This window comes from Nelumbo lutea, chromosome 3 (genome assembly GCF_056320005.1).
Source record: "Nelumbo lutea isolate HS-2025 chromosome 3, American lotus-T2T, whole genome shotgun sequence".
Lineage (NCBI taxonomy): Eukaryota > Viridiplantae > Streptophyta > Magnoliopsida > Proteales > Nelumbonaceae > Nelumbo > Nelumbo lutea.
The window spans coordinates 21,585,964-21,599,227 of NC_142686.1; the positions used below are offsets into that span (position 1 = coordinate 21,585,964).

The 13,264-nt window shown below is 36.8% G+C and overlaps 1 pseudogene across 1 annotated transcript; it reads left to right on the forward strand.

Annotated features, from left to right (window-relative positions):
- Positions 1–928: 928 nt before the first annotated feature.
- On the forward strand, positions 929–11,410 carry LOC148863508 (protein decapping 5-like; annotated as a pseudogene). Its single transcript, XR_016110104.1, has 6 exons — positions 929–1,245; positions 4,874–4,974; positions 7,381–7,449; positions 7,550–8,533; positions 10,639–10,816; positions 10,903–11,410. The product of XR_016110104.1 is annotated as a protein decapping 5-like (transcript).
- Positions 11,411–13,264: the final 1,854 nt, after the last annotated feature.

Here is a 13,264-nt window from a genome sequence, read left to right on the forward strand (position 1 = left end):
TAAATAAATAAAATTTCATAAAAGAATGTAGAAAAACTGGAAACATCTCAAATATTTGACCTAATTGTTTATATTAATGAAAAATAAAAAGTGTAAAAAAAAGTGGGCACATCTCTCTAATTGTTTATATTAATCACGTTAAAGGAAATAAACATAATAATGAAAAATCATTTTTATTGATGAAGGAAATAAAATACAAAATTTAAAACTGACAAAAAAATATGGAATTATTTTCTTGTTCAGTGGCAAATAAACAATTCATCATTTTTGGGTCATATGTGGAAAACCTTAATGTCATAATTAAAAATAAAAATAAAAAAATAAACATACAAAAAATTATAACAAATGCTTTCTTGTAAAAAAACACATAGGCACATTTGTAATATCATATTCATTATTTCAAATAAAATAATTATAATAAATAAAAAATATTTTTATACACAAAAATATAAAAAAACTGAAAACATATTATTATTATCATCATCATCTTAATTTAAGATTAACATATACAAAGCACATTTAAATTTGCTAATAAAGATAAAAGCGTTAAAACATGAGTATTAACCCTGCATGAACATGACATAATAAAACACCAAGAGATAGATATTAAATACTAAAAATATAGTAAATCAATAAACCGACTAAATATTACGATTGATTAGTGATTATCCCCCCCCTCCCCCCCCCCCCCCCCCCCAACAAAAAAAAAAAAAAAAACAAAAAACAAAATATTACGATGAAATCCGAATTTTCTCTGATATTTCCCCCCCCCCCCCCCCCCCCCCCCCCCCCACAAAAAAAAAAAAAAAACAAAAAACAAAATATTACGATGAAATCCGAATCCCCCGAAATTTCGTCCCCCATAAATCCACCCCAAAATTTCGGGATTTCGTATTTAAAAGCCAAAATCATGTTTGTGTACAAACAAGAGTTCGCATGTAGTTTTCTTGACATACTGTATAACAACAAATACGAAATACACTGAGCAAAACAAAGGGGAAAAGAAAAAAAAAGGGAAGGAAAACGCCAGGGTTCTCTCTATTCTCTACAAAGAATTGCTCTCTGTACTCTGCCTTGTATCTGCTTCTACTGCTAAAATCATGGCAGCAGAGGCATCAAGATCTGGTGGGTCAGCCGATTCCTACATCGGCAGCCTGATTAGCTTGACATCGAAGAGCGAAATCCGTTACGAAGGTGTTCTCTACAACATTAACACTGAAGAATCCAGCATCGGATTGAGAAACGGTACCCTTCTGATTTATGGGGTGTTTGCTTGTCTCTTTTTTTCTGTAGCCACTATTGTGCAGTTTTGCGTTCCGGGGCTTTAATTTTATTGGTTCTGGGGTCGTCTTTCTTTCGTAATCTGAAGCGGGACCTTTTTTTTTTTCCCGGGTTTGTTTACCACAAGATAGATTGAAGTTGCTTTTAGGGGATTTTGTTTATTTTTATCTTCTGTGTTGTTTTGGTTTTATTTCTGGAAATTCTTTATGGATTTAGTGTGCTTTGAATAATTATCTCCTCTCTTGAATAAACATATGTAGATGAAGAGTAAAAAAGAAAATATTTTGAACCATTGTTTACTACTACTGCTGCTTTTTTGGTACTTGGTGGAGATTGCAGTCACTTTCTGAGCGTTTTTCAATGTGTGCTTCGCTAAGATGGAACGAAGACTTTTAGTAGCGCCTACATGTTTCTATCTATGTTCTACACACCCATACATGCTGAGGCTTTATACTAAAACCGATTCTATTTTGGGTATAATATTGAAGTTTGGTTTTTTAGTCCTTTTTGATTACCTGTTTTTTTGATAGATTCCTTTTTGATTACCATTATCCTATGTAGTGGAAGCTACTGCTCTATGGTCGGATCATATCACAATAGAGTTGCTTAGGTCTGCTTTGCATATGTGCAATGTGCAATGCAAGTTGGCATATTTGTTTTGTATATTTTTTTTATATATGTTTGGTTCATCATGCCTCTGTCATGTCTAGAACTCTCAACTTGATATTTGTTCTTGACATTCTGATCAAGGAAATTTTATTTGGCAATTTTACATCTCATTGGAATGCACATTGGTGCTTCAAAGAGCATGATGCTAGTGGTAGGTGGAATAGAAAGTTGGGAATTAAATTGGTTTATGGTAGTTGGCAAAGAATCATGGCACAGTTTCAGTCTTCTTGAAAACATGAAAAAAATTCTAAACTTGTTTCTAGAAGTTTTTATCATTGTTTGGTGAAAAATAAAAAATAAAAAAAGCGTTCCTTTTTCACATACTTTCTTTTCTAAATCTTCAAAAATTTTATGAATTCAAATGCAACTTTTTCAAGAATGACATGTCATTGGATCAGGTTTGGACATGGAATATATTGATCTGAGTTGAAATTTTTGAATTCAGTTAAACCGTGATCCAATTAAAATTTGTTATTTTTGTAGAACAAGGGCATCCTGGGTTATCTTTTGTAATTCACAGGAGGCTAAATCCAATGCAAAGACTCTTACTTTGACCTGCTGAATTGGTTTGTACTTTTGAAGTAGCATGGTTATCCATTTAATCAGACCAATGTGTCTTAATTGTGACTTCCGAGCTGGACAATAATCTGAGATACAGTAATAAGAGCCACTGGGAAAGTTGTCAAACTAGAAGCTAAGAATGCTAGTAAGGAATTTTTTTAAAAGCCTTTTCTGTGGACTTCTGTATGAGGACCTTGCTAATGGTTCCACATCAGTTTAAGAGAAGCACATTTTATTGAATAGGCATTTTAGGTAAGCTTGTTGAAAGATCCTTCTTATTTGTTATTTTTGGTAAGTAAAATATTGTTGTATTCATTAAACATAAAAATCCTGTATATCTATCCAGTTCCAGTATATGAGATCATTTGTGTAAAATTATGCCATACATAAAAAAAGATGGTCTGTGATTATATGCTACCATTAAATCCCATAACCTGGGAGCTGGAGCCCTCTAAAATCTGAAATAAAAAGGGACAAGAATAAAATATTTTTTGATGGTAATATTCTAGAAGATATTTTCTGTTGATAACTATACTGGTTTTGCTCCCTGAATGTTAGCCAACTTGTTGGAAAAGGGAAGCAGTTCCTAAGAATGTGGGCAACTTATTAATCTCCTGAAAGACCATTCAGGGATCAAGCTGGAAAATTGCCCCTGCTGGCACAACAGATGCTAAATGCACCTAAGTAATGTGGACAGACTATTGAAAGTGCAGGAGCAAATGTGAGACTGTCTTTCTACTCCGTTCACACAAAGCACAGTCATTTTGGAGGTAAAGATTTTAGAAGATAAGGTGATACCCACACTCCCCACCACACACACATGTACAAAAGAGATATATGGAAGGAAAAAGGTAAGCTGTCATATGAAGAAGATGGGCTCGCATTACCTGTGAGGCTGTGACTATGGCTGCAGATTTGCAGAACAATTCAGCGACCCCGTGAAATGCGAACACACCAGTGTTTGCAATAAATTCAACGCATCACATCTGCGACCTTGGTCGTAGGTAATTTTTTCTCAAAGAAGATTGTCTTACGTTTGGGTGCAAATTCTCCCATTAAACCTATGCTCCCATGAGCTTTCCTTGCCTCTTTAAGAGCAAGGGCAAAAGATTCTGCAGAGACAGTACATCTTGGGTCTGCGTACCATACCCATTTTTCTTGATATTGATGGAATAATCTAGCTAAAGCTTGTAAGAAAGATCAATGAAGAATCAACCCCCAAGGCATCAACATTCCTTTTTAATCTTGGAACTCTAACCACATTGCTAAATGGTTGTTTATTGCAACTAGCCAACTAATAATCACTAATTAGTAAATAGTAATATCCATTACAGTTGGAAAAGATTGGAATGGGAGAGCTGTATACCATGCCACACATCATGTAAAAATTATGCTTTAATCCAATCTCTTTTCTTACCTTGAAAATTAAGAGATTTTTTGTTGTCTTCTTACAGTTTCTTATTCCTTTCCACACATTATCCATTAGACCAAACAATTTCTTGAGAACTGAATAAAAAAATGTTAGACCTGTGTTTCATTGCCATAGGTTTTACCAGGAAACAATGAACTTTATGTGTCTAGTTGTGTGGGACAGTTGAAGACCATGCCAAAACTTGGTGCCCAGATTGATACTTCTTTTAGCATATTGGTGATTCATCAAGCTGAAGTCAACATAAAACTTTGGCAAATAGCTGTCATTAACACGATATCATGAAAAAGGATGCACCCAATAAGGAATCCACATTTTAATAATGAGAAAGGACATATCTACTCAAGGTTGGTTATGCAATTGTTATTTCCAAATACCATAGGGTCAAGGTTGGTTCTGGATCTGTCTATTTTCTCATTTGATAGGTTCTGGCTTCTGGGTATACTCAGTCCAGTCCGGACTTGACTCATTGACAGCTGCTCTAAGTATTAGCTCATACTTTTTGATTTAACAAACTAGATATCTTCTTAATTATTATGGGGTTTGTGTTAAGCCATTCTTGAAATTAGTAGTTATGCCATTTTTGTGCCTAATTGGAAAGCCGTTAGGTTTAGGGGTTTTAATGGAACATGCAATTTTTGATAATGATAAGGCTAACTCCTAACAATCATAAGGCTACTACAATTATGGAATCTAACATTAATAGGGAAAGTAAGCATATTAATATATGCCATTTTTAAGATGATTATATGTTTCTTGTATTTTTTGTTACTTGCTATGCCCATATGTTTTAAGAGGATAAAGTTCACATTGTTGCAGTGTTGCTCTTCTGTCAGTAGTTTTCTTCTTGTTTTTACTTTATTTTCACATGATGTTAAATATCTTACTACTAATATGAAATTTGGTTCTGATTGGTCCCTTCTGTCTTGACAGTAAGGTCATTTGGAACTGAAGGACGAAAAAAGGATGGCCCACAAGTCCCTCCAAGTGATAAAGTTTATGAGTACATTTTATTCCGTGGAAGTGACATCAAGGTACAAGACACATACATGCATGTTATGTTCCACATATGGAATTATGGATTGACTCATTGACTGGTATTGCATTTTTTTTTTGCGATTATAGAACCAATGTAATCTGTTTCAGAAGTGTCCAGTTATTTTTTTATTTTTATTTATTGAAATTTAATGACTGCAAAGAACTGAAGCTCTCAGCAAGTATGCATCTGAAATCCACCGAACTCAATCAATATAGTAGATAGCCCCTAGCAACTACTATTGTTCCTAAATGGCTTGAAAAAGGGATATTTTGGAAGTAAAACATGACTATATCTGGATTAAATTTGTTGTTTGTGTATTTCAGCATATAGTTCTTTCTGTTACCGGCTAACAATTTCATCGAAAGAGAAAACTGGTCAAGAGAAACATTTAATAGTCAAATGTGATTATGTCTAGGTTTATTGTCTTTGTTATTTTTTTAATCAATAACTGAATTTATTAAAGATTAGAAACAGATACAAGAAAGCATGGGGAGAGGTAAGCTCTCTTAACCCTCCCAAAGTAAGGGTTCAATTACAACATAGCCCAAAATAAACTTTCCCTTCCCACTCCTTTATTGTCCGTGTTCTTTGAAACATATCTTTTTCTATAATTACAAATGATACTTCAGTAAGAAACGTTTGTTGGTATGTTCCATTTCCCATCACTGTTAATTTATGCATCTGCATCTTTTATTTTTAAATGGAAATATGGAGGAAACTGCAAATGAATTTTTTGTCCTTCCTTTGATCTCTATTAAGCTAAGAAACGTTTTGCATTAGTGTCCTAAAGTGGCTCCTTTGGGGATCTAGTCCCAGTTTGGTTTGAGATATTCTAAATTTCTAATATGCTAAGATAGAATGGAAGTCATGGCATTATGAATAGCCTGAATAATTAAGTTGGGGAATCCCATGAAAATTTCCATGGCTTGCTGTTATTATGATATTCTATGAATACTAGTATTCAAACCAAAGTCTCTTTAAATGGCAAACTTTTGATGGTTCACTTCTCATCTTCAGAGGCAGTGGTGTCGAATTGTTCCCCTATATGTCCTTAATCTAATTAATTTGTTCCACGGGTGAATGGCTATGGAGATGCATTACAACCTTATCCTTTTTATCAACTTGAACCTGTATCTCCTGATGCCAGCTTATTTAGATATTTGATTTATCCCTTTTTATTCTTTTGTCAAGGTATGCATTGAGGAAAATCATATCTTGATCTAAACGCTGTTTCACTATCCCTGATGCTCAAACAAGTTGCACTTTCTTCTTACTGTCAGAATGTCTAAAATTTGAAACTCTTTTTTTTTTTTTGTTTGATTGGAAACAGTAACTTTCATTAATTCTTTAAGAAACATAGTACAAACTGTCACCTTCAAAAACAAGGTGACCCCTCATCAAATTACAAACAGGCCTAAAAAAGGTTCTGCCTACTAACACCTTGCTTTGCTAAAGTATCGGCCATTGCATCGACTGATCTCCTAGTCCATTTAAATCTGACTTCAAGCTCCCTTATTAGTTGCATAATCTCCCTTACATGTTGTCTAAGGGGCTATGCACCTAAGCTGTTTGTTTGCATCCAACCTATTACCAGTTTCAAATCTCCCTCCACTTCTAACTGCTGAAAATCCAGCTGTTTAGCCAGCTTGAGCCCCTGTAGGAGTGCCAGAACTTCTGCTCTAAGAGAGTCCCCCAATCCTATCGGTGCAGAATAAAGGGCCAGGACTTTTCCTTCCCCATCTCTAAAGACACCCCCATTCCAGAGGGGCCTGGGTTACCCAGAGAACTGCCATCAAAGTTTAGCTTAACAGCCTCAGATAACGGGGGCGACCAGTCCTCTTGGATAGCTAAAGAGGGGCAGGAAGAAACTGCTACTGTGTTCCACCCTCTAATTAAGTCGTCTACAGAGAAGTCCTTGAACAGGTCCAGTGATTTTAGCCAATGTATAACCTTGATGGTGATCCCTTCTATGACTTCATGTGCTGATTTTTCTTTTCCTTGAAAGATTCTGTTATTTCTCTCTTCCCACACTGCCCAAATAACTGCTGCCCTCATTGCTCTCCACATTACCCTTCCTCTTTTCTTTGACTGACAGAAAAAGCTAGAATTAAAAATGTGAAACTCTTGGACACTGCTATTCTTTTTCTGGCAGTCAGTTTCATCTCAAACCCTTGTTGGTAGTGCATGCATTCCATTAAAGGATTCTTAAAAAGAAACTGCGGTAGCAAGCAGGGTGCAATTATCTTCTTGACTATCCTTTGCTTAAACGAATTTCCTTGACTTCTTCAATTAGGAATGCTAGCTTAACTTGCATAGCAAATAAATGCTGTTTTTTTCCTGTTTAACTACCATTTTTACTGATGGCATGTGATAGGGACTGAAAATTTCCATATGGTTGCAGGATTTACAAGTTAAATCTTCTCCACCTGTTCAGAGTACACAACCTATAAATGATCCTGCTATTATACAGGTTCAATAGAAGTAGATGATTTTTTTCCTCATGTGATGTTTCAGATGACTCAAATCATGTCGATATATTCATTAATATTTTTTTGGAATTTATTCTGCAGTCTCATTTTCCTTATCCAGCATCTATTTCAACAAGCATGCCTTCTGCTGGTAGTGGGTCTGTGACGGATCTTAGTTCCCACACAACACAGGTCGGTCTTCCCAGGTCAACATTCCAAGGTGGTCTGCCTTTATATCAACCTGGAGGGAGTTTGGCATCATGGGGGTCTTCACCTGCTCCTCCAAGTGCAAATGGTAGTGGGTTAGCTATGCCTATGTATTGGCAAGGATTTTATGGACCTTCAAGTGGGCTTCCCCATATGCAACAGCAACCTTTGCTAAGACCTCCACCTGGCTTGTCAATGCCTCCTTCCCTGCAGCAACCAATGCCATATCCTGGATTAAACACTCCATTACCAACAGGAGCTTCAAATTTGCCTGAACTCCCTCCTCCTTTGCTTCCACCGGTTGGTTCTGGCTCTGTGAATTTAAACTCCACTACTTTGCCATCATCTCTGCCTCCTGCCCAGTCTGCTGCCATAGCTTCTGAAGCAGCATCAAGTCTGACGTCAAATAAAGCTCCTTCACCTGCTCTTCCTACATTAAATCTGAATGCTAGCTTGCCGTTGGTTTCTCCTTTGACTACTTCTAGTTTGGATATAAATGCCATTGTACCACCGAACTCCAACAAGCCTAAGGCCGCTCCCGGCCCAACCTTGCCATATCAAACTATTTCTCAGTCTGTTTCCTCTGTTGTTGGGATATCCAGTTCAAGTCACTCTGAAACATCAACACCTTCTCTGGTAACCCCAGGTCAACTGCTGCATCCTGGCCCAACTGCAATTTCTTCATCTCAGTCTTCACAAGTGACACAAAAAGATGTAGAGGTGGTTCAAGTATCATTATCAGAACCACCACCACCAACTCTGGCTGCAGCTTCAGCTCCAGTTCCAGCATCAGCATCAACACCAGTGCCAGCCCCAGTCCAGGCCCCAGCAGAAATTCAGGAACCAATATTGCCGCTACCTTCACCATCTGATCAAAAGGTGTTACTCTCACATCTGTCTTTTTTTTGGGGGAAACTCCATTTGTTATCTAATGTGGAATCTTTTTTGGATCAGAAAATCTGTTTCAGATAATTATTCTTTAATATTTCTTGCAAGGTTCAAAATTTCACAACGTATCGGGCCGTATCAGCTGATACGTATCATTCCAACAAGAGCCTGATATGTGGAACGTGTAGAAATCATCTGTTCCGTTTCTTTTTGTATGAATCACACCAATACAGGCCCGTATTGGGCTGTTTCAGCTCTGTATCGGCTGATACGGGCCTGAAACAGTCTGATACAGCTTGGTACACTTGATTTTTTTCCGGGTGTGCCCTTCATTCATTAATCTCTTTAATTACTTCTATATTTAATTCTAACTTTCTTTCATTAATTAATCAATTACTCATACTTATAAATTTAAATTTGAATTTTAGCGCCTAATTTGAATTATCTTATTAACTCTGCTAATTAATGGTCCTGTCTCATTAATTTCGTTTTGTTAGTATAAAAACTATAGACCTTAAACAATGGCAAGATTCATACCTTAGTCACTAGGTTTTAACAATAGTAAGTCACCACTAGGCCATGCCCATTTGTTTGTTATGGTCGTATGCATTATTATTTTTAAGTAAATTTTCTCTTTTCTTAATGGATATTTATTAATAAATGCTAGAATTAATTATTAAAATTTATATACTAATAAATATTAAGATAAATTGATGTACACACATAACATTTATATTGGTTATTTGAAAATTGATTTATGCACATTCATATTTTATTATTTTTTTGTTTTCTCACATTTTATTTATTCCATCATTTTTCAGTGGTTATTAATTGTAATTGTGTACAATCGTTTAATTGAATTAAATGATTGTAAATATGGTTTTTTTACATCTTAAATGACTTATTTACAATCATTTAAAACTTGTAATTATTGTTAGTAATATATTTTTTAGGATATATTTGAATTTCCTAACATATTTATGCGTATCTTAATTTTTTGTCTGTATCTATGCGTATCCAAAGCGTATCCCTATACGCTTCTTAAAATTGTTTTTCCGATACTTTGAACCTTGATTTCTTGTGCTTGCCAGGGTTAACTGAGGGATCTTTTAGTTTTCTTAAGAATGAATCTTTCATGCTCGTTTGACCATATTTGAACAAATTAAGTTATCTCTCTCTCTAAGAAGCATTGGCAAATTAACTGATCATTGGAATTTTATGCCTAATAGTTGAAAAGGTAAGGAAGGAAATAGTTGAAAAGATAAGGAAGGAGCAAGTCATAAAGACTTGCGACAGGCTTCAAGGTAAAAGGAAAACCTGGTGTCTCTATCCTCATGTGTCTTCTTTTCTTGAGGAGTGGGGAAAATGCAACTCATCTTCTATTAAATTGCCTCTATGCAACTCAGGTGTGGAATTATTTTACTTCCTGCCTTGGTAGTGTGCGGGCAGCTCCAGCTAAAGTTATGGAGTGTTTGACAACAGATTGTATTGTCACATAAACAGGGAGGAAGATTCTATAAGAGTTGCAGTGAGTCTTAGTGCCTATGGGGGGAAAGAAATGCAAGGTTTTCTGAGGAAAAAAGGTATGCAGGTGGACACTTTCATTAAACTCAAAGTGATGAGGGGTAATGGTTTGCGATGAGTTCAAAGGAGTATCAGTGAATGGGTTATAAAGAGATTGGAATGGTATTGCTTCTTATCAAAGGAATAAATCACAATGAAGGGAGCAATGGGAAGCATTTCATGTATTTCTGTTTGGCAGAAGATGTGTCTTATCACTCCTTCAAGCCCATAAAATGAATTGGATATATGTGCTAACATATTTTTAATACATTTTAGATTTTAGATTCTTGTGCATTCTTTATCTTGCTATTAACCTTTTTTATTTTGTAATGAGAAATAATTTCATGTATGAACTACTTCTGTATTTGAATCACTTGCATCATTCACATCCATGTTGTTGGAGGAAACTGTAATTGCTTCTGCAATAACCAAAAAAAAAATTGTTTCTGCAATTTCCATATTTCATCATATCTTAAAAAAATCTTTCGTGCTTATGAGAAATCTGAAATATGCCTTTATTTCTCTCATTGTAGCATAATGGTAACCCAAGAACTTGGCTCGCAAGTAGGGGGCGTGAAAGAGGAAGAGGAAATGGGGTAACCTGTTTATTGTAAGGATGACTTTTTTGATTCTCTTTCTTGCAATGCACTTGATCGAGGGGCACGAAATGGAAGGACCAAGTTCTCAGAGCAGATGAAAATAGATACCGAGGTAATGTGCAGTTTTGTTTTATCGTCAGTCTTTAACCATTCAAAGTTTGGGTTTTTTGTTCATTGGGTTCCTTGTTTGGTCTGCAGACTTTTGGTGCTTTTACAAGGCATCGTGGTGGCCGTGGTGGTCGTGGTGGTCGAGGCCGGGGTTCTTACCATGGAAGAGGTTATGGTTATGTTGGAAGGGGCCGGGGCCATGTTATCTCAAGTCATGCCACCTAATTGTGGATTGTCATGCAACGCTGTATGTCACTGCAAAACTTTAGAATTTGATTTGTTTTGTCATCGCCCACGGGGGATCCTAGGTAGTGACCATTGAAGTAGATGACCAATGGAGGGCTATGTTTGTAATGTTGTTTCCCTGCTTATTTTCTAAGGAGTGATTTCCATAGGAAGGCGAGATAAGCATATACCTTAGGATACCGTTTATATGAACATGCTCTTAAAATTATGTTCTGCATTTTTTTTTTTTTGCTTTTTATGTTTGTCTTGAATCTTGTCTTCAATTAGGAACAATCCCTCTGGGGCTGATCGAATAAAGTTTGACTTACAAATTAACATAATAAATTAGCACGACATCAAATCATTTGATCAAGTTTATTGTATCATTATTCTCTAAAGTGTTGTACTTTTACTTCAGTACGTATAATACTCTGATGCTTTTACTTCTGTACAAAGTAAAATTCTATCCAAACATAACCTTAATTGTATTATTATTCTCCAAAGTGCTGTGCTTAAATCTTATTACAGGGTTGTCATGCTTCAGTTGTTTCTCTTTGTGCTTTTCCAAGTTTGAAAAGAATGAAATTATTCACCAGCAGAAGCGGACCAGTAGGACGTGCTCTACTACTTCCACCTTTAAATCAAGGTAGGGGTTTTATGGGAACAAGAGGGAAATTCTTGTGGGTTCCTATTCCACAGCCTTCTGTCATGTCTAGGGCTTCTTTTTTTCCACCATCAGCCAGGTCCCAATCGAACCTATGTAAAAGGTTGGCTAGAGCAATCTCTACCATAACCATGCCAAATTTGATCCCCGGGCATATCCTTCTTCCTGCTTCAAAAGGAATTAAACTGAAAATGGCGCCCCATGAAATTGATGGAACTATCGGTAAATCTCTCTGGCCAGAACAACTCTGGACTTGTCCACGATTTTGGGTCTCTTCCAATTGCCCATGAATTGATCAAGATCCTTGTTCCTTTAGGAATGTGATAACCATGCAGTTCAATGGCTGCTGTTGATTCATGAGGAAGCAGCAAATGGAAGAAGAGGATGGAGTCTCATGGTTTCTTTCTTTACAGAATGCAAGTACTCCATCTGTCGAAGGTCTTCCTCCACTCTCGGTTTCTCTCCCACTACTCTTTCTTCTTACCTCAAACTGTGCTCTCTTCATCACTGTTGGGTTCTTGATGAGCTCTGCCATTGCCCATTCCAAAGTTGTCCCCGTAGTGTCTGTTCCAGCATTAAACATGTTCTGCAATTAAAAAAAAGGGATTCTAGCACAAAGAGGTAATTTTGACCTCCATTAGCAACAAAAGGTAGCTCTTTTGTAAAATATCATAGACAAGGCATCTTTTGCAAGGTAATATCACAAAAGGGCAGTAAAACATCAGGTGCATCCGCTGTATGGGAAATGCCTTTGATGCATTTTTTATGACAAAACTGCCCCTCTTCCTCTTTTTTCGCAAAATGTATCGAAAACCTCATTGTTCTTCCTAAAGAAATGAAAAACTATAAAAAATGTTAGTCCTCTCTCCAAAATTGAAGATAAACCCTATTATAGCCTTCATTCTTCGTATGAAACCTGTTCATCTTTTTGTTGCTAATAAACTCTGGCAGCTTCTATCCAAGAGCTTCTTCCCAAGAAGCTCCTGACGGTGAATTTTTGGGCGTTAGCCTTGCTCATGACGTAAAAACTTGCCCGGTTTTTGTTGCTCGTGGCATCAGCCTTGGCCACGCGAAGGCCGGTTATGCTGCCGTAACAGCCAAGAAAGTATAGCATTACGCGACCGACGTCACTGCGCAGGGCTCGCTCGCTCGCCAGGTAGAGGTCTCCTCCTGGTAATCTGATTTCGCTGGAGGAGACATAGACGATGAGGGTGATGTATCCTACTGGTCTCCTCCATTCCTTGATGCAGGCAAGGCTTGCTTCCAGCGCCATCTCCAGTACTGGTCTCCTCTATTTCGAGCCTTTGCTTGATCGTTGGTGAGCCCTCTATTATCAGTTCTGGGTACTTGTCTAAGATCTCCTTGGAGCAGAAGCCACCGCCTGAGAGATGGTCTTGTTATTACTAGACCGATCTGCGGCCACCACAACACCAGCTCGTAAAGCTGCATTGGGTGATTGAAAAATGTTCCGATTTGCAACAGAGACCCATGTCGGGAAGCCATGAAAGCAACAGGCGATTACCACCTTGATCAATGAACAGAGCAAAATATATTTCCTAATTT